Below are 23,663 nucleotides of genomic sequence, written 5' to 3'. Positions count from 1 at the left end.
TCTCAAAAGTAAATTAAAAAAAAAAAAAATTAGCTGGGTATGGTAGCATCTGCCTGTGGTCCTAGCTACTCAGGAGGCTGAGATGGGAGGATCGCTTGAGCCCAGGAGGTTGAGACTGCAGTGAGCTGTTTGTGCCACTATACTCCAGTCTGGGAGACACAGTGAGACCCTATCTCAAAAGTTAAAAAAAAAGATAGTACCTACCTTGTGGGCTCTACTTGATAATTAAATGAGAAAGAAGATAATGTGCATAAAGGCTTACATTAGGGCCTGATACATCGTGAGCGCTCAATAAACGTCAGGAGTAAGTACTGGGTGTGATGACAAAGGGCCTAATGTACCCAATTTTGGGAGATGAAAAAATGCTGCCTGCAGGTGATGGTAATAATGTTGGGATCTGAAAGAATAGTAGGAATTATTCAGGTGAGGATTCAAGTAAGTGCATAGATGGAGTAGAGAGAAATGAAGAAAGTTATGGGTAAAGGGAACAGCCCTTGGAACAGTTGTAAGGAGGCACAACTTCCAGGCTTAAGTGACCTGAGAGCTTCCCAGTTTTGAGTGTAGCCTGAGAAATATCTGTGGCAGATGAGGTCAGAGATGGCAACAAGGATGAGATCACCAATGGCCCTGTAGCCACCTCAAAAAATTTTAGACTTTAACCTATGTGTTAATGGGATCTTTTTAAGAGTCTTAAACAGGGAAACGACATGATTTTCTTTCTTGAAAGACCATTCAAGCTGTCGTGGATTTGGAGAGGGCAATTTCGGTGGCAGGGAGACCAGGAGGAGTCTACTGCAGTGTCTCTAGGAGAGATGACAGTAGCCTGAACCAGAGTAAGAATTGACAGGGAACAACAGTTTTAAAGATCTAATTGGGGCTGGTGCAGTGGCTCACAGCTGTAATCCCAGCACTTTGGGAGGCTGAGGCAGGCAGATCACTTAAGCCTAGGAGTTCAAGACTAGGCCGGCCAACAAGACGAAACCTCATCTCTACTAAAAATACAAAACTTAACCGGGCATGGTGGTGGGCACCTGTAGTCCCAGTTACTGGGGAGGCTGAGGTGGGAAGATCCTTCAGCCCAGAGAGGTCGAGGCTGCAGTGAACAATGATTGCACCACTGCCCTCCAGCCTTTGTGACAGAGTGAGAATCTGTCTCACAAACACACACATCTAACTTAATGTGGGGACTCCAGAGAGAGAGGAAGGAGCAATGGATCATTTCCAGGTTTCTGGCTTGAGCACCTGGGTGGCTGGTGGTGGCACTCTCCTAGAAAACACTGGAGAAAAAGACATTCAATTTTTGGATATGTCGAATTTTGAGGTTAATAGAATCTTGAAAATTAAAGCTTCCTGATTTTATCTGTTTTCCGACACCCTTTAGCAATTCTCTAATGCAATGCTTTTCACGTGATTATGTGCAGAAGAATCACCAGGAGTGTTGAGGTGGGGATGTGAAAATGCAGGTTCCTAGGTTAACAAGCCAAGATTCTGGATACCAACGGGTCCAGGACTCAAAACAATTAGCCTGAGTAATTCTGATGTAGGGAGTCTCCTGACGACAGTAAAAAAACCAACAAAACCACCCCTCTGCCGGGCATGGTGGCCTGTAATACCAGCACTTTGGGAGGCTGAGGCGGGAGGACCGCTTGAGCCCAGGAGTTCGAGACCAGTCTGGGCAACATAGGGAGATCACCCACCTCCATTTCTAAAAATTAAAAAAAAAAGACCCCTCATGTGTGTCTCCACCGTTAGGCTGTTTTCCCCGACTTCTCAGGCACCTGCATGGGGGTCCCTACTGCTTCGAATAAGCTCCGTGGGACCCAGGACTTTGTCTTCATACAGGTGCATCTTCAGCGCACACAGAACAGTATCTGGTACAGCACGGGCCCCCTAGAAATGTTGGCCGAACGATCGAATGGCTGAATACATTCATATGTTGCTTTGTACAAAAACTTTTCCTTTCAAATAACTGGGAAGAGTTAGAGATAGGAAAGCAGAGGTCATTCCAAAGAGAGTGAGGTTGCCACGGGGAAGGCAGCGCCGGAAAAACCCGAGGGGAACCACTTGCCGATCCCCCAGGCACAGTCTGGAGGTCCCAATTCCCACGGCAGGGGGGCGAGAGATGCCACTCGTCTAATCAGCAACCATTTTGGGCCCGCTTGCACCGCTTCTCCTGGGTGTCCGCGTTGTGCTAATCCAGTTGCTTTTGAGGTTCTGGCCTCCACCAAACCTCTGAAGCGCTCCGTGCACGCAACGCGCCGGCGGGGGAGGCCGGAGCCCTAGTCGCGAGCCCTCTCCGCGGCCTGCCTGCGGAGCAGCAGCGCCGACCTCCTCATCATGGCGGCGGCCGGGCGGGGAAGCCGGGCCGTGCGTCGCGTGCGTGCCCTCTCCCTCCCCTCCCCCTCCTCGGCGGCGGCGGCGGCGGCAGAAGCGGCAGCGCTCGCCATTGCCGCTGGTGGCAGGAGGCTGCGAGGAGCCGGCGCGGTCGCAGTCTCCACGGCGCAGGCCCACGGTAGCGCAGCCGCTCTGAGGTGAGTGCCCTACCGCGCAATCTCCAGCTATTTCAGCCCCGGCGCAGCCGCAACACGCCGCCCGCCCGCCGGCCGGCCGGCCCGCCCCGCAGCCGGCACCCTGCCGCCCCCGGCTCCGGGCCTGGGCCCCCGCCGGATTCGGCCCGCCTCGGGCGGGGGGCCCCGGCCCGGCCCAGCCAAACCGCCACCCCGAGGATGCGCAGGCCGCACTAGGCCCCAGGCGTCCTGGCGGGCTCGGGAGGGAGGCGCTGCCCTCCCGAGAGCCCCAGGGTTCCGGCCTCCCTCGCCGCCTGGGGCTCTCGGGGCCGCGGCCTCCTCCCCGCCGTGGAACCCGGGGCCCGGCCTTCCCGCGGCTCGGGAGCGGGAGGCGCGGGAGAGTGCGCCGGGCCCGGGAGCGGGAGGTGGGCGGGCTGCGCGGGACCGGAGCCGCGGCTCTCTGCTCGCCCCCTCGGCCCTTCCCGGCTCTCGTCCGCGGGCGGGCGGCGCGGCGGGGCCGGGCTGGGGCGCGGGAGCCGCTGTCTCCTGCGGGAGAGGAGGCTGGCTGTTTGGGCGACCTCCGAAGCTTCCCTCCTGCCGGGTGGTGTGGGCTTGTTACCCAGGTAGACTGGGGGACGCTGGAATATGGCGCGTTGCCCACCTTCTTGCAAGTTAGGAGGTGGCCGGGGCGGCAGTTCGAGGAGGAGGGCGCAGAGTCCTTTTGTACGCAGAAATAAGGAGCGACATTGTGTTTTCTTCCCCAGTTGAGATGTGCCCGCGGAGGGGCCACGGTTCTTCCTGTTCCTGGGGTGGTGGTCCCCTGGGTGAGGGAGAGGGGGAGTGGCACGCCCCTCCGAAGGAACTGAACCTTTTGCCACTGGAAAGACAGGGTCTCTGAGATGGCCGTCTGCATGGTATTTTCCCATATCCCCAGACCTTTTCGGCTTTGCCATTGCATGTTGTGCACTCCACCGTGCAATGATGTCTGCTGCCTCTCTCACCTGTTGTGTCGTGGCTGCTGATCCCAAAGTTTCTGCAGTGTATTTGGTTGTGCCCACCAGAACTTTAAGTTGTTTAAAAATCTTAATATTTGGGGGGCTTCCAGTGATATGTGCTCCAACCAGTTGGAGGAGCTGTTGCCTGCTCTCCATTCTTTTCAAGCATTAGATTAGAATATATTAATTGCTTATTTTAGAGCTGGTGTCAATCGTGCTGAATTCTTTCTGTGGTCAAAGCAAAATTCACATTTTCTTAAGTGTTCAGAGACCGTGTATTGAGAGACGCATAAGGAGAAAGGTAGTGTGAGTGAGCCTGTCAGCTTAGGCAGTCGTTGGGCAGAGCTTTTGTCCCGGGACATCATCTGTGCTCACAGTATGATCCTTTTTCCCATGCCATCTCAGCCCAGCCTTTTAAAAAATTCTTTTTCCTTTGGGCTTGACCAGTAAGTAATTGGGAAAGGGGGGTGTTAGAGTCTTGGAGATGCTGTTTGTGTGTGTGTGTGTGTGATTCATGAGTATCCCGACTCCCTAAAATTGTGTTTGACAGTTCTTGACAGTTTACCCCGTAAGACAGTGAAAATATGACTAGTTCTTTCCGTGCATCCGAGTGTAATTTCCTTATGAGTCCGAAAGCAGACATAATTATCACATGCAATGTAGAATATTTACTCTTAGCTCAGATCCTAAATTGTGTGCAGAATTTTTTTGTGTCAAGGGGCTTTTTTTGTCTTTTTATAGGACTTAGTGGCTTTCAGCAGGGCCCATGAGCAAAAAAACAATTAGATTAAGAAAACTCTACGGCCCGGTGCGGTAGCTCACGCCTGTAATCCCAGCACTTTGGGAGGCTGAGGCCGGTGGATCACCTGAGGTCAGAGGTTCGAGACCAGCCTGGCCAACATGGTGAAACCCCGTCTCCATTAAAAATACAAAAATTAGCCGGGTGTGGTGGCAGGCGCCTATAATCCCAGCTACTGGGAGGGTTGGGGACGGGGGCTGCCGAGGCAGGAGAAGCGCTTGAACCCAGGAGGCAGAAGTTATAGTGAGCCAAGATCGTGCCATTGCACTCCAGCCTGGGGGACAAGAGTGAGACTTCACCAAAAAAAAAAAAAAAAAAAAACCAGAGAAAACTCTTTACTTTTGGCCCATCCTTATTTGAAGTCCTTCAATTTCCTCACAGTCTCAAACTCAACATATAGAAGGGAAATGACTTTTTGCTTAGTAGTCAGTGGTCATATATAGGAGGGAAAATTACTTGCTTAGTAGTCAGTGGTCATAGTCTCATGTAGCAAGGAAAATTTCTTATCCCCAAGTCGGGATTTTTTGTGGAAATAGTTCTCTTTTCTTTTTCTTTTTCTTTTCTTAGACGGAGTCTCACTCTGTCGCCCAGGCTGGAGTGCAATGGCACGATCTTGGCTTACTGCAACTTCTGCCTCCTGGGTTCAAGCGATTCTCCTGCCTCAGCCTCCCAAGTAGCTGGGATTACAGGTGCCCACCACCATGCCCGGCTAATTTTTGGTAGAGACGGGGTTTCGCCATGTTGGCCAGGCTGATCTGGAACTTCTGACCTAAGGTGATCTGCTGGCCTCGGCCTCCCAAAGTGCTGGGATTACAGGTGTGAGCCACTGCGCCTGGCCCAATAATTTTCTTATAAAAAAAAATATGTGGGTGTGTGTGTGTGTACATATATATAATTTTTTTTTTTTTTTTTTTAAAGTTAGAGATTGGGATCTTGCTATGTTGCCTAAGCTGGCCTTAAACTCCTGGGCTCAAGGAATGCACCCACCTCAGCCTCCACAGTAGCTGAGACTATGGCAAGCACCACCATGCTGGCAGTGGCTTCATAACCTGTTTCAAGGAAATTTAGCTCCTGTGTTAAGAGAAGGAACTATAGAAGTAGGAGATAATGAGGGCCCTTGTCCAGATATAGAAGGGTTTAAAGGAGAAGGGATTTCAGGTTTCCTTCTGAATTCCTGTGTATGTCATTAGAACCCCAAATTGTAGGTTTTTTGTTTTATTAAACCATAATTAGTCATTTGTCTAATTTTGTTAGGGAACTGAAGGCCAACTTCCCATGATTTAAATACCTGAATTTGCATTGCCTCCACGCTGTAGGTTCAACCAAAACTCTGGGTTGTCTTTAGAAGTATTTTATGTGAAATAACCACAAATGAGTGACTTGTTTTAAGGGAAATTTAAGCTCCTGTGGTCTGGGATTAAATTTTTATGCCTTTTCTTGTATGGAGTAAGGCATTCAGTAAAGTTGAGGAATAATAACGAAGAACAGTAATTACTAAAATTAAAATTTTTCCACAAGTATTTGAAAAAGCATGCTGATTTTTTGGTTTCTGGAGGGACTATTAACTGTCAGTCTTTAGAAACAGTCTGCAGTCCTACCTCAACAGGAAGTTAATGTATACATTCAGCTTCTGTCAGATGTCTTTAGACAAACCCATTGCTTCATGCTGAAGCAGGCTTATTCATCCACACAGTGCCACTGTGAAAAATTGGAGGGTTAGGGGAAACTCCGTGGGCTGTTGAATTTCACAAATGTCTACTTTAACCTCGAGAGTTTAGATGCGCCCTTTTTGGGCCCGTAATCATCCAGGAAGTGGGATATCTGAATTTAGATGTTTGTGACTATGTGTGATGTTTATTAATATGTATATATAGAGTATTTGGAAAATCAATCTTAAAATACCAATCTTTGATTTTGTAAAAAACATTTCAGATAATGTTCTATACTAAAAGACATTTTCTTTATGTTCTTTCATGTTTTCCTTGATAGCTAAAGCCAGTGTTTTCAGTCTGAGCTTACCCAAATATAATTTTCCATGAATGCTTAGTAAAACAGCAATGAAAAAGGAACCCACTTGTTATTTTAGAAACATTTTATTTAGACCAAGGCCAATGTTTTTTGAGTCTCAAGATACATGTTAATTTTTGTGCCTTATGTATCTTATATTTCCTTATTAACTAGAGGGTGGATTATCCACTTTCTTGGGTTTTCAGTTAGTACTTTTATCCATCAGTATTCTACTAAGGTAAATAGACTGGAAGATAAATAGTAAAAGGTGACACAAATCGATTTCAGGTGTTTCCAGAAGATTAAAACCATATTGAGCTATTAGAAACTTTTAATCCTCGAGCAACAAGAATGCTTTGTTTGAAGTTATTTTAATGTAATATGGACAAAACTTGGGAAATGAATTTTTGACTGCTCAAGAAAAATAAGTGGATTGCTTATACCTTAGAATATATATATATATGTATATATATATATATATCTCTTTAATTTTTTTTCAAAAGTGCACTTCAGAATTAGGCTAATGTATTTTCAGCCTGACTTCATGCAGTATAGTTAGCAAAACATCAAAAAGGCTTCATCATGTTGTGGTCTTTAGGCCTAAAATGTTTTAAAATGTGAACATTTATATGATACCAAGTAAACTTTCTATGACCTGAAGAAGGGCCAGAAATACAACTTTACAGAGATGTTCTAGTATATTAGAAAACAATGGCTGGGCATGGTGGTTCATGCCTATAATCCCAGCACTTTGGGAGGCCAAGGCAGGAGGATTGCTTGAGGCTAGGAATTCTAGACTAGCCTGGGCAATGTAGCGAGATCCTGTCTTTACAGAATATTTTTTTAAAAACTGAAAAACTAGCTGGGTATGGTGGTGTATGCCTGTAGTTTGAGCTACTGAGGAGGCTGAGGCAGGAGGATCACTTGAACTTAGGAGTTTGAGGTTGCAGTGAGCATAATCATGGCATTGTGTTCCTGCCTGGGCGACAGTGAGACCCTGTTTCTTAACAAGCAAAACGAGTTGCTGTTAAGGTAGGCCTACCACATTTGTAATCTCTTGAGGCAAATCGGTGTTGTGTCTCTAAGAGCAGTCACTTAGAAGATATTCTGACCGTAAGGAATGGTCTACTGAATCCCAGATCTGGTAGTCTGCCTTGCCCAATCACAACATAGTTTGTGTAAAGCTCCAACTGCTACTGAACCATCAGATAATTTCTTGAGGAAGCCGTTTCTCGTAAGGAGGGGTGTATGTGTGTTGGAGGGAGTGTTGGTGGGGAGAAGAGGGGGAAAGAGAAGATGATACTAGTAAAAGAATCTAGTTTTATAGGTTGGGATGATCACTGGAATTTTTTAGGGGAAATATTCTCAAAAACAGTTGTAAGAGCTGCTTTTGTAATGGATTATCAGTTTGGTGATTTAGCCTATAGTAATTGCATTGTTTGTAAGCATAGTATTTCGATTAATTCATGCATGCTGATTTCTGTGGTTACAAATGTGAAAACTTTGGCTGATATCTTAAGTGGACATTTTCTTAAGAACTCTTTTAAGTGGTGCCTGTTGGGATAAACTATGCCAAGCCATTTTCTGAATCTTCATGAAGAACGAGCTTTGTATGTATATATATTAAGACAGTTTTTTAAAAAAGAGCATGTATTTTACCGTTGGTAATTGTAAAGTCTTAGAACTTTAAGAGTCTGTTTTGTTGCTGCTACTGAATGCTAATGTGGTTAGGCTGGCAGCTAAACCTACAAAGAACAAGGGGAAATGAGGAAATGTCCCCATGAAACATTGCTTAAATCTATTTGAGCAGTGGACTAGAAATTGGGAGTTGGGGACTAGGGGACCTGATTCTTGCTTTATGTTCAAAGGTGAGTGAAGCATTCTCCCCATTGAGAAATAACCTCCTTAAGTGTATTCTCACTTTGGAGTTTTGCCACTCATTCACCTGACAATGATTAAAGACACACCACATGCTGGGCATGTGCTAGGTGCTAGAGTAACAAATCTTGGGCCTTGTCGTGTAGGGCAGAAAGGTATGGGCTCAACCAGCTATGTTATAACTTCTAGAGAACCAAAATAGAGTAAACAAAGAGTGGTGTGGGATTATAGGAGGAGGGAGAAATTCCTTCTAGGAAGAGGAGAATGATACACAGAGAAAAGTGAGGTTAGGGAAGACTTTTCATGTAGGGGAAGTTTGAGTAGGACTTGGTAGGGCGAGTAGCTGCATTACTGATGGAGAAGAGAGGCTGAGAGGAAGGGCATCAGTAGTCTGATTTGAGAACTAGCAAGTGGATTTTGCTTTACTTGGAGAATAGTGGAAAGTGAGACTGATAAGGTTGTGGCCGTATTGGGAAGAGTTTGTAATTCCATGCTCATGAGTGTAAACTTTATTCTATAGGCATTTAGGGACCATAAGAGGTTTGAGTAGGACATCCACTCTGGTTTTTAAAAAGATGACATGTGAAGATTGGATTAGAGACTTGTGAGAGTATTAAATTGTAGTGTAAAAGGACATAGATTCTGGGGATAATTTTTACTTCACAGTTGTCAGATTTGGGTGACAATTGACTTAAGGGGAGTTAAAGATTATAGTTTGGTTAGTGGGTGATGATGATGCCTTTAAGATAGGGAATGTATAGGAAGAACAGAATTTGAGGAGGAAGGTAATAGAGTATGATTCCAGATGTATTTAGATATCTGGGAATCAAGAAATGTCAAGTAAGTACATGGATTTTGGACTGGAGCTCAAGGGGGCATTGGGATCAATAAGGGGATTTGCATTCATCAGTATAATGCCATATAGAAACTGCAGAAAGCCAGGCATAGTGCCTCACACCTCTAATCCTAACACTTTAGGAGGCCAATGCAGAGGATCACTTGATGCCAGGAGTTCAAAACCAGACTGGGCAACATAGCGAGACCCTGTCTCTACAAAAATTAAAAAATTTGTCCGGTATAGTGGTAGCCACCTGTGGTCCCAGCTACTCAGGAGGCTGAGGCTGGAGGATGACTTGAGCCCAGGAGTTTGAGGCTGTAGCAAGCTATGATAGGGCCACTGCACTCCATCCTGGTTGTCAGAGTAAGGCCCTGTCTATAAAAAAGAAAGAGAAAGTAGTACAGATTGAGTATCTTTTATCCAAAATGCTTAGGACCAGAAATGTTTTGGAGTTTTTTTTGACTTTGTAATGTTGATATACACATAGTGACATACCCTGGAGATAGGGCCCAGATCTAAACTTGAAATTCATTTGTGTTTCATATACATTTTACAACCTGAATGCAGTTCTATACAATATTTTAAATAATTTTGTTCAGGAAGCAAAGTTTTGATTCCATTCTGACTGCAGCATGTCACCTGAGATCAGGTGTAGAATTTTACACTTGTGACATCATGTCAGCACTCAGAAAGTTTCAGATTTTGGAGCGTTTCAGATTTCAAATTTTTGGATTAGGAATGCTTAACCATATCAGGAGTGAAGAAAAAAAACTAAGGGTAACCTTGGAGAGCATCTCCATCTGAGGGTCAAGTAGAAGAATAGAAACCTATGAAGTAAGTTGAGAAAGAATGGCTAAACTGGTAATATTATAGGGTTGAAGAAGCTAAAGAGGGGGATTAAGTGAATCCTGACAGGGAAGTTAGCCACGTGAAATACCATGGAGTTCATTGGTTTGGAGGGCAATGCCAGAGGATCTCTTGAACCCAGCACTTCAAGACCAGCCTGAGCAACATAGCAAGACCTCATATCTATTAAAAAAAAAAAAAAAAAGTTCATTGGGATAAAAACTGGACTTGGCATACATATGTATGTATTGTTTTGCTAGGAACCATGATAGTTTAGACAGAATGGATTTCTAGAGCATTACTAAATTCAGAGGTAGGGCCTACAGAACCTAACTTAGTAGAAGACCCATGCTTAGAAGTAGGTCCTGCTCCTCCACGTCTCTCATGGGAGTTGCAGCTTAAATGCTTTGGGAGATGACCCCCAATGACAAGGCTGGCTAAAAATCTCCATATTGTTTGGGGGTTTTTTGTCTTTTTTACATTGTCTTAGATTCTGAGAATAGGAAATTTCATTTGAGTTGACAGTGTCTTAAAATACAAATAACTCTTGCAGAGTTTTGAGGTTTTATGATATTAATATATTAAATAAGGGGGTTTTTAACCTGGTGTTTTATGGTTCTGGGGTTCATATATTTTGGCTGTGTAACCCTGAATCCCTTAAAATTGTATGAAAAGTTATGTGTGAGTGCATGTGTAATTTTTCTGGGGAGAGGGTCCACAACATTTATGAGATTTTCAAGGGGGCTCTTGACACACAGCAAAGTCAAGGACCTTTACTAAATGATTAAATCAAGTGTTGGGTGTTAGCTGGCTGAAATCAGTTATCTCAACAAGTGAGATCGATCAAGGGAAAGAACTCTTGAGTAGGTGTCTCAGGTGAAGAACTTTGGAAAGACATGAGGAACTTCTTAGAAATGGGAGTAGGAGCACCAGAAGGAAGGTAGGAGGAGTGCCAAAGCAAAGCTTAACCAATTTCAGCATTTTGTCAAGTCTCTGGATTCCTTGTTTTTTTTATACTCTAGGACTCACACTTAGTTTATGTTTATTCATGCACTGTAGATACAGTAGGCTTTGTGGGGTAGGGGAATCAAATTATTTATTTATTTATTTATTTTTCTGAGATAGAGTCTTGCTCTGTCGCCCAGACTGGAGTGTAGTGGCATGATCTTGGCTCACTGCAACCTCCGTATCCCAGGTTCAAGCGATTCTTGTGCCTCAGCCTCCCAAGTAGCTGGGATTACAGGTGCCTGCCACCATGCCCAGCTAGTTTTTTATTTTTAGTAGAGATGGGTTTTCACCATATTGGACAGGCTGGTCTTGAACTCCTGATGTTGTGATCCGCCCGCCTCGGCCTCCCAAAGTGCTGGTATTACAGGTGTGAGCCACCACGCCAGGCCCAAATTACTATTGTTTTAAAGGGAAAGTGTTTTGAAAGAAAACAGATTGATAGATTGTGCTTGTTGGAAAAAAATTTTTTACCAAGCTGGCTCATCTGTCAGAAAAAATTCATTTTTAAGTTAGGTGTTGCTTATGCTTTGGAAAAAATTTTAAATGCACAAATATTTCAATCTAGTGATATGGGGCAAGGCATTTATTTTCTCCTTACTTTTTCTGACCATGAAATGAAAATACTGTTGATGGTTTTCGTAGCGTCTTTCTGAAATAGGGCGATTATGGAATACTTTGAGATCCAAGATGATTTAATGCTAAGAAATTGCTGGCATTCACATTTCTAAAGTCGTGAATAAAATTAAGAAATTTAAGCACATTGTGTGTTCACTAGATCTTGATTTCCAAAATATTTCTTTCTGAATTTTTAGATAATTGGTAATTTTTGCTTCCTGCTGCTAATCTTTGGGTCTTTGAAATTAGATTAGGAGGCAGTTTTGTCAGCTAGGCCCTAGTTTCTGGGGCAGTGATATCTAAACTTTTGCTTGCCACCCTCAAAGTAACTTACTACCACTTGGGATTAATTTGTGGTTTTTCTGGGGAGAGGGTCTACAACTTTTATTTATTTTACCAGTAGTCTTGGTAAATACAAGAATGATATGAATAAATATGTTGGGTAATCTTAAACTTGTGTTACGCGATTTGTAATTAGCTTGTGTTTGTGGATGATCTTTACGTTCAGTAAATCTCCAAAGAGGGCCCAGATAGAATGGAGTATTTTGTCTTTTCCTTTGGGAACTTTTTTTGGTTCGTTCTTTCATTAAACAATTATGAAATAAAATTTTTGGTAACAGATCTTCCCTGTAAAAATAGCTCACAAATCAAAGAACTAGCCAAGATTTGCTAAGTAAGAACACATCATGGAACACCATCATAGAACTAGTAGTCTCTTACCCCAGAACTAGCTGTAGGTGCTAAGTCTAAAGAAGCACTAATTCTGATCTGTTACCAGAATTATGTGGTAATGTGAGTGTTAAAATTGTTGTCTTCTTTAATTTTCGGCTCTATTATTTTAAGTTTCTCTCTCTCTGTCTCTCTCTCTCTCTCTCTCTCTCTGTATATATATATATTTTTTTGTTTTGTTTTGTTTTGTTTTTTGAGATGGTGTCTTGCCCTGTCACCCAGGTTGGAATGCACTGGCACGATCTTGGGTCACTGTAACCTCCGCCTCTTGGGTTCAAGCGATTCTCCTGCCTCAGCCTCCTGAGTAGCTGAGATTACAGGCACCCGCCGCCACGCTGGGCTAGTGTTTGTATTTTTAGTAGAGACGGGGTTTCACCATGTTGGTCAGGCCGGTCTTGAACTCATGACCTCATGATCTGCCCACGTTGGCCTCCCAAAGTGCTGGGATTATAGGCATGAGCCACCACGCCTGGCCAAAACATATTGCAGTGAAAAATTTAGAAGAAAAGCACCCCCCATTAGTGGTTATCTTTGGTCTATAAGCTTATAGGTGATTTTCATTTTCTTTCTTGTACCTTCCATTGTTTTTCAAGTTATCCTTAATGAACATGCGTTAGCTTTTATGAGCAGAAAAAAATAAACATAAATACAGATAGTACAATTACGGCCCTAATGACTTCACTGTCAGATTTTGGATAGGCAAGTTACTTATCTTTTTTTTTTTTTTTTGAGACGGAGTCTCGCTCTGTCACCCAGGCTGGAGTGCTGTGGCCGGATCTCAGCTCACTGCAAGCTCCGCCTCCCGGGTTCCCGCCATTCTCCTGCCTCAGCCTCCCGAGTAACCGGGACTACAGGCGCCCGCCACCTCGCCCGGCTAGTTTTTTTTTTTGTATTTTTTAGTAGAGACGGGGTTTCACCGTGTTAGCCAGGATGGTCTCGATCTCCTGACCTCGTGATCCGCCCGTCTCGGCCTCCCAAAGTGCTGGGATTACAGGCTTGAGCCACCGCGCCCGGCCAAGTTACTTATCTTTACTGGGCCTTTTTCCCCATTTGAAAAAGGAGGACAGAAATAATATTTAAATTTTCTTCTAAATTAAAATTTCTTCCAAAATTGATTCTAAGTCTGTGTTACATGCTGAACAATAAATCTATTTTTCTCTTAATGGAAAAAGGTATGTCATGTGTTCATTGTGGAAAAATGGAAGAAAATTAAAAATAATTCTATAATACAAAGATATTTTAATATGCATGGTTTAGATGTTTTTCTTTTTTTTTTTTTTTGAGACAGCGTCTCACTTTGTTGCCCAAGCTGGAGTGCACTGGCACAATCTTGGGTCACTGCAACCTCCAGCTCTCAGGTTCAAGTGATTCTCCCACCTCAGCCTCCTGAGTAGCTGGGATTACAGGTGCCTGCCACCATGCCCAGCTGATTTTTGCATTTTTAGTTGAGGCAGGGTTTCACCATGTTAGCCAGGCTAGTTTTGAACTCCTGACCTCAGGTCATCCGCCACATTGGCCTCCCAAAGTGCTGGGATTACCAGCTTGAGCCACTGCGACCAGCTGGTTTAGATATTTTTCTAAGCACACATGGATATGCACAATACATATTCACACTATCAATTTACTTTTACCTTGAAACATTCTTAATGGGACAGTTACAGATCCATTTCTTTTAATGAAACGTAAAAGATACTTTTAAATTTTCTCTCCTAATACATATTTGTTGAGGAAATGCTTACTTTCATACTCTTTATGGTTTTGCTGAGGTAAGGGTAACTTGGAGTAAGGGTGTAAAGGGCTTGCCCATGAAAGCTTACTTAGTGCAGAATGAAAGCTAAATCCTGGGTTAACCTCGATTTCGTTCACATATTAACTTGCTTTTTCTCCACTCTGCCATGATACTTCCTGAGCGAAGATTTCTATTTGCAGGATAGTTTCTGAAGTGAAGAACCTGGTCTCAGGATAGCATTGGTCTTTTATTTCACCCTGGGACCTTCTGAGTTACTCCAGTTGTCAGCACATGAAGTATTAGTAGCAACAATACTATAATACAGTAGTGGTAAAAATACCTGGTTTTTTTTTGGGTTTTTTTTTTTGCATTATCTCTAGGGAATTCAAAGATTTTGTGTACATAAAATATAAATATTCAAAATGCTGTGTAATCCAACTCTCATACTCAGTGAAATACGTGATATATATGATTCTAATTCTGTGTAAAGAATAACTGGAACTTTCTCAAAGGTATCTTTCTTAAAGATTTTATACGGTGAAATCCTATTTAGAGCTGGTAGTATACCCCAATTTTCCTGCCTATTCATTTAATTCTGTTTTTAATCCCTCTGGTAGCTGATTTGTTTTTGTTTTTATTTTTTATACAAAATGGAAAGCAAATCTAGGGTAAATAGTTTCTTAGTGACTGCATTTTCTAAGAATAGTAAAGCCTGTAGAGGTGACGATGACAAAGTCCAACTTGTTTGTTCTCTTTCTTTCTACTTTGAAAGATTAGGATCTTTTCCAAAAGAAGGGCTTTTAGAATGTATGCTTGACAAGAGTCTTAAATCACTATCTTCCAGACATAGCGGGAGGTAGAGAATCTGAGAATAAAAAGTACAAACTTTTTGTCTCTTAAACTTCTATATCTGAAAGGTATGAAAGCAAGAGCTAATTCTCACTTGAGAATCCACCACAGTGATTGCTTTCATTCTGAAGAAATCCATCTTGTAGCCACATGGTATGGTATTTTCTATCCGAGAATACAGAACCTGTGGATGTGGAGGCCCAACTGAGGGGAACATGAGCATCTATGGATTTTGATTCACCCCCAGGTACCAAAGGATGACTAAATCCATCAGGTCTCTGCTCAAACATCATTTCCTTAGGGAAGTTTTACCTGGTCTCCCTCTTTTTTGCATTTTTCCTTCATTATAGGTGGTCATATATATAATTTTACATTTGTTTGCATATTGCTTGATATGTGTCTGTCCCACCAGATTGTAAGCTTCATGAGAGTAGATACTGTATTTGTGTTCATTACCAAGCACAGTGCCTGATACATAATAAGCAGTATTTATTTGAATGATTGTAGAAACCTGCAAAACTCATTTGTGATATTTTACTTAGGCTTTTGTGGTACTATCTAACATTTTATAATTTTAGGAACTCAGGGTGGGAAGAGATTCTAAATCATCTAAGACAGCTCTGCTCTCCAAAGTTAAAAGTCTTCAGTATCTCCTTGAACACATCCAAGTGATAGGAAACGTAACCACCTACCAAAAGTCTGGTTAGTCTTTAAGATATTTGGATGGTTGGAAAGTTTTTCCAACTGAAATTTCTCCCTGAACCTTTTTTTTTTTCTTTGGAGACAGGGTCTCTGAGTTGCCCAGGCTGCTCTCAGACTCCTGTGCTGAAGGGATCCTCCTGCCTCAGCCTCCTGAGTGGTATCCCTAAAATTTTTACCTACTGATTTTACTCTGTTCTCTAGGGCTTGCAAAAGCAAGTCTAGTTTTCATTTTCCTTATTGTCCAAGTCATCCCTATTTTAGTTTACATATCCCTAGATCCTTCAACCTTGGGAAGGTAGTAGGGAATGCTGGAGAGAGTGAGTTTGTGGACTGCATTCGTTTCCTGGGGCTGCCATAAAACCACAAATTTAGTGGTTTCAAGAAACAGAAATGTATTCTCTCACAGTTCTGGAGGCCAGGAGTCTGGAATCAAAGTGTTCACAGGGTAGTGCTCCCTCAGGAGGCTCTGGGGGAGAATCTGTTCTTTGTCTCTTCCAGCCTTTGGTGGCATTCTTTGACTTGTGGCTACGTCACTCTAGTTTCTGCCTCCGTGGTCTCATTGTCTCCTCTCCGTGTAATCTCTGTCTGCTTCACTCTTAAAAGGACACTTGTCACTGGATTTAGGACCCACCTAGATAATTCAGGATGATCTCAAGATCCTTAATTACATCTCTGAGGACCTTTCTTCAAATGAGTATTCACAGGTGCCAGTGGTAAGCATGCGAACATATCTTTTTGGGAGCCACCATTCAACCCGCTATAGGAGCTCTGGTCTTAAATTCTGTTAATGCCACTTACTAAGTTTGCTACCTTGAGCATGTTACTTAACCTTTCTGAGTCTGTATCTTCTTAATTTTATTTATTTTCAAATTTATTAGTTATTTAGAAACAGAGCCTTGCTCTCTTTCCCCAACTGGAGTGCAGTGGCTCAGTCATGGCTTACTGTTGCCTTAAACTCCTAGACTCGGGCAATCTTTCTGTCTTAGCCTTCTGAGTAGCTGGGACTACAGGCATGCGCCACTATGGCCAGCTAATGTTTTAATTTTTTTTTTTTTTTTTTTTTGAGATGGAGTCTCGCTCTATTGTCCAGGCGGTGCAATCTCGGCTCACTGCAACCTCCACCTCCTGGGTTCATGCCATTCTCCTGCCTCAGCCTCCCGAGTAGCTGGGACTACAGGCGCCTGCCACCATGCCCAGCTAATTTTTTCGTATTTTTAGTAGAGACGGGGTTTCACCATGTTAGCCAGGATGGTCTTGATCTCCTGAGCTCGTGATCTGCCTGCCTCGGCCTCCCAAAGTGCTGGGATTACAGGCATGAGCCACTGCGCCTGGCCCCATGTTTTAATTTTTTGTTTTAGAGACAAAATTTTAATTTTCTTTTGTTTTAGGGTTTTCCTGTGTTGGCCAGGCTGGTCTCAGACACCTGGCCTCAAGTGATCCTCCCACCTTGGCCTCCCACAGTGCTGGGATTACAAGCATGAGCCACCATCCCTGGCTGAATTGCCTTAATTTTAAGACAGGGACAATAATGCCTTTATTACTGATTTGTGAAGATATAAGGAAAATTCATAGTAAATACTTGGCACATGGTAGCTAACTCATTCAATGTTGCCTTCGACATACCAAACTACTGTGACCCTGTTGCACTACTGTCAGAGTCCGTGAGTATCCCGTGTGGCCTAGAACCAGCACGAGTTGTAGGGCTGGTCTGATAAATACAGACTACAGTGGCTCCGATTTTTTTGCGTTCTGGACACCATTTAGCCAACTGTGAGGTAGTCTGAGTTTGAATTAGGCTTATCTGTAGCCCCATCATACGACTTAGAGTTGGTTAAAACCTCCAAATCTTTGTCATTGGTGATTGAACTTATGTTGGATAGTTAAAGTGTTTAGATGCAAGGGCATCCTCTAACATATTACATTGTGTGTTACAAGTATTAGATTAAGTCATACTGCCTAGTGTATAGTAGTAGGAGCTGAATGAATGCTGAATTTAATGTCGCTGGGTAACTTAAAGGAGCAGTTAAACTTACCTACTTTGGTGCTATCAGATTTCTTTTTTTTTTTTTTTTTTTTGAGACGGAGTCTCCCTCTGTCACCCAGGCTGGAGTGCAGTGGCCAGATCTCAGCTCACTGCAAGCTCCGCCTCCCGGGTTTACGCCATTCTCCTGCCTCAGCCTCCCGAGTAGCTGGGATTACAGGCGCCCGCCACCCCGCCCGGCTAGTTTTTTGTATTTTTTAGTAGAGACGGGGTTTCACCACGTGAGCCAGGATGGTCTCGATCTCCTGACCTCGTGATCCGCCCGTCTCGGCCTCCCAAAGTGCTGGGATTACAGGCTTGAACCACCGCGCCCGGCCATGGTGCTATCAGATTTTTTAAATGCTGTGATGAATACAAAAAGGGAAAGAAGTAGCAACTACACCAATTATGTTGGGCAGATGGATGCATCTTGAATCTCCTGTAATCAGGAAATCAGGTACTCCTTCAGGTAATCAATGGCTAATCACCTTCAGGTTGATGGACAGCTTGCTTTTGATGCTTCTGTCAAGTGTGACATGTGTATCCATTGCTAAAGTGACCAATGTACATCTAATGATTTTCATATCTACTAGTATTTTTGGAATTTGCAGTTGATATAAAAGACTAGAGAAGTAGGTGAAATGGTATTTTAAAAATATTCAAAACTGACTAGGTTAGTGTGGTTTCTAATAAGTAATTACATGCACATAGTTAAAAGGAATACAGTGAAAAATGGGTTTCCCAGTTTCCCTTTCTGGAAACCATCTCTACTACCAGTTTCTTGCGTATTCTTCCAGGTGGGCTAAGCAGAAATTGTGTGTTTGTGTCCTTCCCTTTTTAAAACACAAGTGATAGCATATATGCATATGGTTCTCCAGAAAGTGCTTTAATTAATTAATTAATTAATTAATTTTTTTGAGACAGGATCTGTTGCCCAGGCTGGAGTGCAGTAGCACAGTCTCAGCTCACTGCAGCCTCAGCCTCCTCTGCTCAAGCAGTCCTCCCACCTTAGTTTTCCCCAGTAGCTGGGACTACAGGTGCTTGTCATAGTCTTTTGTGAAAGAATTGTCCTTATAGGCTGACTCAGTTTCTACCAGGGAAATAACACTAATTTTAATTCAGGTCACTTATTGAGAAAGCAAGTAAAGAAAAACCCATCAGTTGAAATTAGTTTAACACATTATCTTGGTATTGCTTGTACCCTTCTCATGGTTGTTGAATGACTCATTTTGATTATATTGACAGCAGAGCTAAATAAATTATTTCAAGAGCCTGGTAAGTAGCATAGGTCTAGTTTAGGAAGAGCTAGAATGGAAGGACTCTGGCAATCATCGCATTCTGCCTTGGATTATTATTTGTGTTTTTTTCTCTCTTACTATACTCTAAGCCAGTGGTTCTTTTTTTTTTTTTTGAGACAGAGTCTTGCTCTGTTACCCAGGCAGGAGTGCAGTGGTGCGATCTTGGCTTACTGCAAGCTCTGCCTCCCGGGTTCATGCCAGTCTCCTACCTCAGCCTCCCAAGTAGCTGGGACTACAAGTGCTTGCCACCACACCCGGCTAATTTTTTTGTTTTTTTAGTTTTTAGTAGAGACAGGGTTTCACCTTGTTAGCCAGGATGGTCTTAATCTCCTGACCTCGTGATCCGCCCGTCTCAGTGGTTCTTAATCTTTGCTCTCATGACCCTTTTATTCTCATAAAAATTGTTGAGGACTCCAAATACAATAGCTTTTATTTATGTGTGTTACAACTTTTGATACTGTATTAGAAATTAAAACTGAGAAAATTTTAAAATGTTTCTTAATTTAAAAATAACCCTGTACATGTTAAAAAGTTAATATTTTAATTATGTTACTATTTTATGAAAAATAACTTTCAAAACAAAGAACAGTTTAGTGAGAAACATGATATTTTACAGTTTTTGCAAATCTCTTTAATGTCTGGCTTAAGAGAAGACAGCTGAAGTCTCATCTGCTTTTGCACTCAGTCTGCTGTAGTATGTTCCTTTGGTTAAAGTATAAAAAGATCTGGTCTCATACCAAATATGTGGTTGGAAGAGTATTTTAAGAGCCTTTTCAGATAATTGTGGATATTCTTTGATGTATTAAAACTCAGCAGTGGTAGTTTCTTAAAGATGAGTTGCAATATGAAATCTGAAATAACTGTACTCTTATATTAAAACCTATTTGTTTATCATGCTCTATGAATGGATCTTTTTTTTTTTTGAGACGGAGTCTCGCTCTGTCGCCCAGGCTGGAGTGCAGTGGCGCGATCTTGGCTCACTGCAAGCTCCGCCTCCCGGGTTCACGCCATTCTCCTGCCTCAGCCTCCCCAGTAGCTGGGACTACAGGTGCCCGCCACCACGCCCGGCTAGTTTTTTTTTGTATTTTTTAGTAGAGACAGGGTTTCACCGTGTTAGCCGGGATGGTCTCGATCTCCTGACCCAGTGATCCGCCCATCTCGGCCTCCCAAAGTGCTGGAATTACAGGCGTGAGCCACCGCACCCGGACTGTGAATGGATCTTTTAACTGATGCGTGATTTCATAATATCTATTGGTAATTTGGAAAATATTAATTCATCAAGTTTATGGAGATCTTTCAAATATTGATACAAAAATCACATTCTTTAACACCACCATCAATCTCATTAGAAAAGGCTTTTAAGTAATGGAAAACTATCAGGCTCACTGTAGCAGATACAAGTTTTCCAAAATTCTAATTATCACTTCAAATATCAAATTTCATCATTGGCAATAAATATTGTCAGTTGTTTCCCTTGAAGTGACAGACCCACTTTTAATTTTTGAGAAAATGTCTGTCAAATACCGAGGTCTGAAGAATAATATAGTTTGTCAGCCACTCTTTAAAGTAAAAATGGTATTCCTTGTGAAAAAAAAAAGCAGCTAATTCAGCTTGCAACATAAAACATGGCACACATGCTTTTTTTTTTTTTTTTTTTCCTGAGATGGAATCTTGCTCTTGTCACCCAGACCGGAGTACAGTGGCGCCATCTCAGCTCACTGCAATCTCTGCCTCCCGGGTTCAAGCGATTCTCAGCCTCAGCCTCCTGAGTAGCTGGGATTACAGGTGCCCGCCACCACCATGCCTACCTGAATTTTGTACTTTTAGTGAGACGGAGTTTCGCCATGTTGGCCAGGCTGGTCTCAAACTCCTGACCTCAGGTGATCCGCCCGCCTTGGTCTCCCAAAGTGCAGGGATAACAGGTGTGAGCCACTGCACCCGGCCCGCACACATGCTTTTTGGGACAGCCATTACACTTCTGAATGCGACAGAAGTGCTTTATGCATACTTTCCATTTGTTAGCGCAAAATGGTAAAAAGACGTAACTCTGGGGAGAAGAGTTAATAAAATTAATAATATTTACTCTCATCAAGCACATTCTTAAATAAAATGGACTGTTTTCTCCTTTTTACTGTGAGCATATGAAGGTGAAAGATATAATGGTTACTAGTACTAATAGTTTTGTGCTGTTACCTTAAATTGTGCTAAGTGTCAGTAGTTTGACCCCACCATTGCTTTTACATTGTAAGTGTAAATATAAAGGCATTGAAAAAGGGCAAATAGCATCTTAGTTATTATGAAAATAATTTTGACCTCATTGATCACTTAAGAGTCTCAAGGACCCCTAGGGTCCCGTGGTTTACTTTGAGAACTGCTGTTAAGCTATTTGAGGGTCGAACTAATCATCCTAATATCCCCTTTCAGTTCCTGGTCCAGAACTTTACACAGAAAAGGTGCTCAAAGGATATTTGTTTAATGAATGTGGTATGCTGACATTTAAACAGGACAAAACTTGGTGAGTAAAATTAATGTAGGCAGTCTCCCGTCCATCCAGGCAGCTTTTCCGTAGACGTTTGTGAGAATAGAGTGAACAAATGGAATGTGGATGATACACACTTGGTAAATGCAAATGATGAAATAAAAGAACAAAATATAAGGTGATAGTACTTACAGAAAGAGCTAACAGTCTGAGCCTTGCCTGGCTCCTATTAATGAGTCCTCTACTTTTTGTGTCTTTAAATTTGTAATGGTCTCTCAGAGAATCCTCAACTAGGATGGATCTGATCTGAAAAGCAAACATCCAATTTAAATTTCAATAGGTCTCTGCTTGTGCTTGATCTAGTAATGTCTTTTCAAAAGGGATTATAGAAGGTGAATGTTAAAACAAATCATTTTGATTTTCCATAGTGAGTTAAGAAATACATTTTGTTGTTCCTCTTCTGCTTTCTAAGTAATATGTTGGGCTTCTTTCTTGTTTTGTTGTTGTAAGACGTAGTCCGAGGAAACCTTTGTTTTCTATAAATCCTGATATTCTTTGGATTTGAAGAGGCGGTTTCCTGAATAAGAAAGAGTCTGACTACACTGGGTAAATTGTCAGATTATTTTGTCCTCACAGAAGTTAAAATGTAAAATTGGGTGAGGGCATTGCTTTAAAACAGAGTATTTTTATTTATTCATTTAAAGAAAGTAGATTAATAAAAAGATTGATCAGTTCAAATACTTGGAATATTTAAACCAGTTTTATGTTAACCTAAAAAAATTATTTTGTAGACATTTTGAGCTTTGACCTCCTTTTTGTCCTAAATTGATTTTAAATCAATATCGAATGCTGAGGACCAATAAATGAAACACTCATGTGGTGTTTTGAGCAAAATTTTTTATATTATGAAAATATTATAACTTTGAAGTTGATACTTAAAATACTTGAGCCAAAGTTTCTGCCTTTATGTGGGACATTTTCATGAGGGTTTTTGTATCAGTTTGCTTACTTGCTTTTCATAAAGTTGAGTGAGACTATAGCAAGAGACCCAGGGACATCTTAACATCCTTGAACATTTCTGAATCTTCCTAAGGAACTTGATTTAAATTTTTTTTTTTTTTTTTTTTTGAGACAGGGTCTCGTTTTGTTGCCCTGATGTGATCACTGCTCACGGTAGCCTTGACCTCCCTGGTTCAAGTAGTCCTTCCACCTGAGCCTCCCGAATAGCTGAGATCACAAGCGTGCACCACCCATGCCTGTCTTTTAAATTTTTTTGTAGAGATGGGGTCTCCCTGTGCTGCCCGGGCTGGTCTTGAATGCCTGGGCTCAACCCATCCTCTCGCCTCAGCCTCCCAAGTAGCTGAGACTACTGGCATGCGCCACCATGCCCGACTAATTTTTTAAATTTTTTCTAGAGAGAAGGTCTCACTATGTTGCCCAGGCTGGTCTTAAACTCCTAGCTCAAGCAATTCTCCCACCTTGGCCTCCTAAAGTGTTAGGATTATAGGTGTGAGCCATGGAGGCTGACCGGGAACTTGTTTTTCAGGGAGAAGCCTATTCAGTGTTTCCTTGGACTTCCTCAGCCTGGTTTTACCATAGCATATCTTAAGATGATAAACTGAAGCCATCTGATAACCAGGAATGGTTAGAAATCATATTAAATCACCAACCTGGGAAATACCAGTCAGAAATTAACCCTATTTTTATAATATTCTTAAAAGACTGTTTAAAACTGACCAAAGTAAAAAATCTTCTTTCAGGGTTATAAGTGTGTTAAAAAAAAAAAAAAAAAAGGCATATCCAAAATAATGTGTGTATTTAAGTTTACTGGACAGATTTAAATTTCAGTTCTGTGTGTAAGGCATAGATTGGAATGTTTGCTACACATATTTTTTGGAATACAGATTTCAGATTGCTGTTTGCTTATAAATATACATGACTGCTGACCTTCAGAACTGCTTTAAATTTCTCAAAAACTTTTCTCATTATATGCCAGCCTCAGTGGCTTGCGTCTGCAATCCCAGCTACTTGGAGGCTAAGGCAAGAGGACTGCTTGAGGCCAGTAGTTCGAGACTAGCCTGGGCTATAACATAGCAAGACTGCATTGCTAAAAAAATTTTAAAAACTAGCTGAGCATGGGTGATGTGCACACAGTCCCAGCTACTTGTGAGGTTGAGGCTGAAGAATTGCTTGAGCCCAGGAGTTTGAGGCTACAGTGAGGTGTGATCATGCCACTGCACTCCAGCCTGGGTGACAGAGCAAGACCCTGTCTCTTAAAATAATTTTCTTATTATAATAGATATGTTTATCTCTGATTTACTCAGTACTGTAAAACCATTTAAGTAGTTTGAAGAGATTAGGGTT

At 42.2% G+C, this 23,663-nt stretch overlaps 1 protein-coding gene across 4 annotated transcripts in view; it reads left to right on the top strand.

The window, feature by feature from the left end:
* Nucleotides 1–2,386: 2,386 nt before the first annotated feature.
* Nucleotides 2,387–23,663, top strand: part of LOC105471403 (nuclear respiratory factor 1) — a 149,643-nt gene continuing 128,366 nt past the window's right edge. For 2 of the 4 annotated variants that reach the window (XM_071094513.1, XM_011723889.2), the window contains exon 1: nt 4,533–21,335. The gene's annotated coding sequence lies outside the window, so the exon portion shown is untranslated. Of the gene's footprint in view, nt 2,532–4,532; nt 21,336–23,663 lie in introns of those variants that run through there. The other 2 variants (XM_011723890.2, XM_024789577.2) reach the window with 2 other exon arrangements.

Source organism: Macaca nemestrina, chromosome 4 (assembly GCF_043159975.1).
Source record: "Macaca nemestrina isolate mMacNem1 chromosome 4, mMacNem.hap1, whole genome shotgun sequence".
Lineage (NCBI taxonomy): Eukaryota > Metazoa > Chordata > Mammalia > Primates > Cercopithecidae > Macaca > Macaca nemestrina.
Note: the sequence above shows the minus strand (reverse complement) of the source record. Positions and strands in the feature narration are given on the sequence as shown.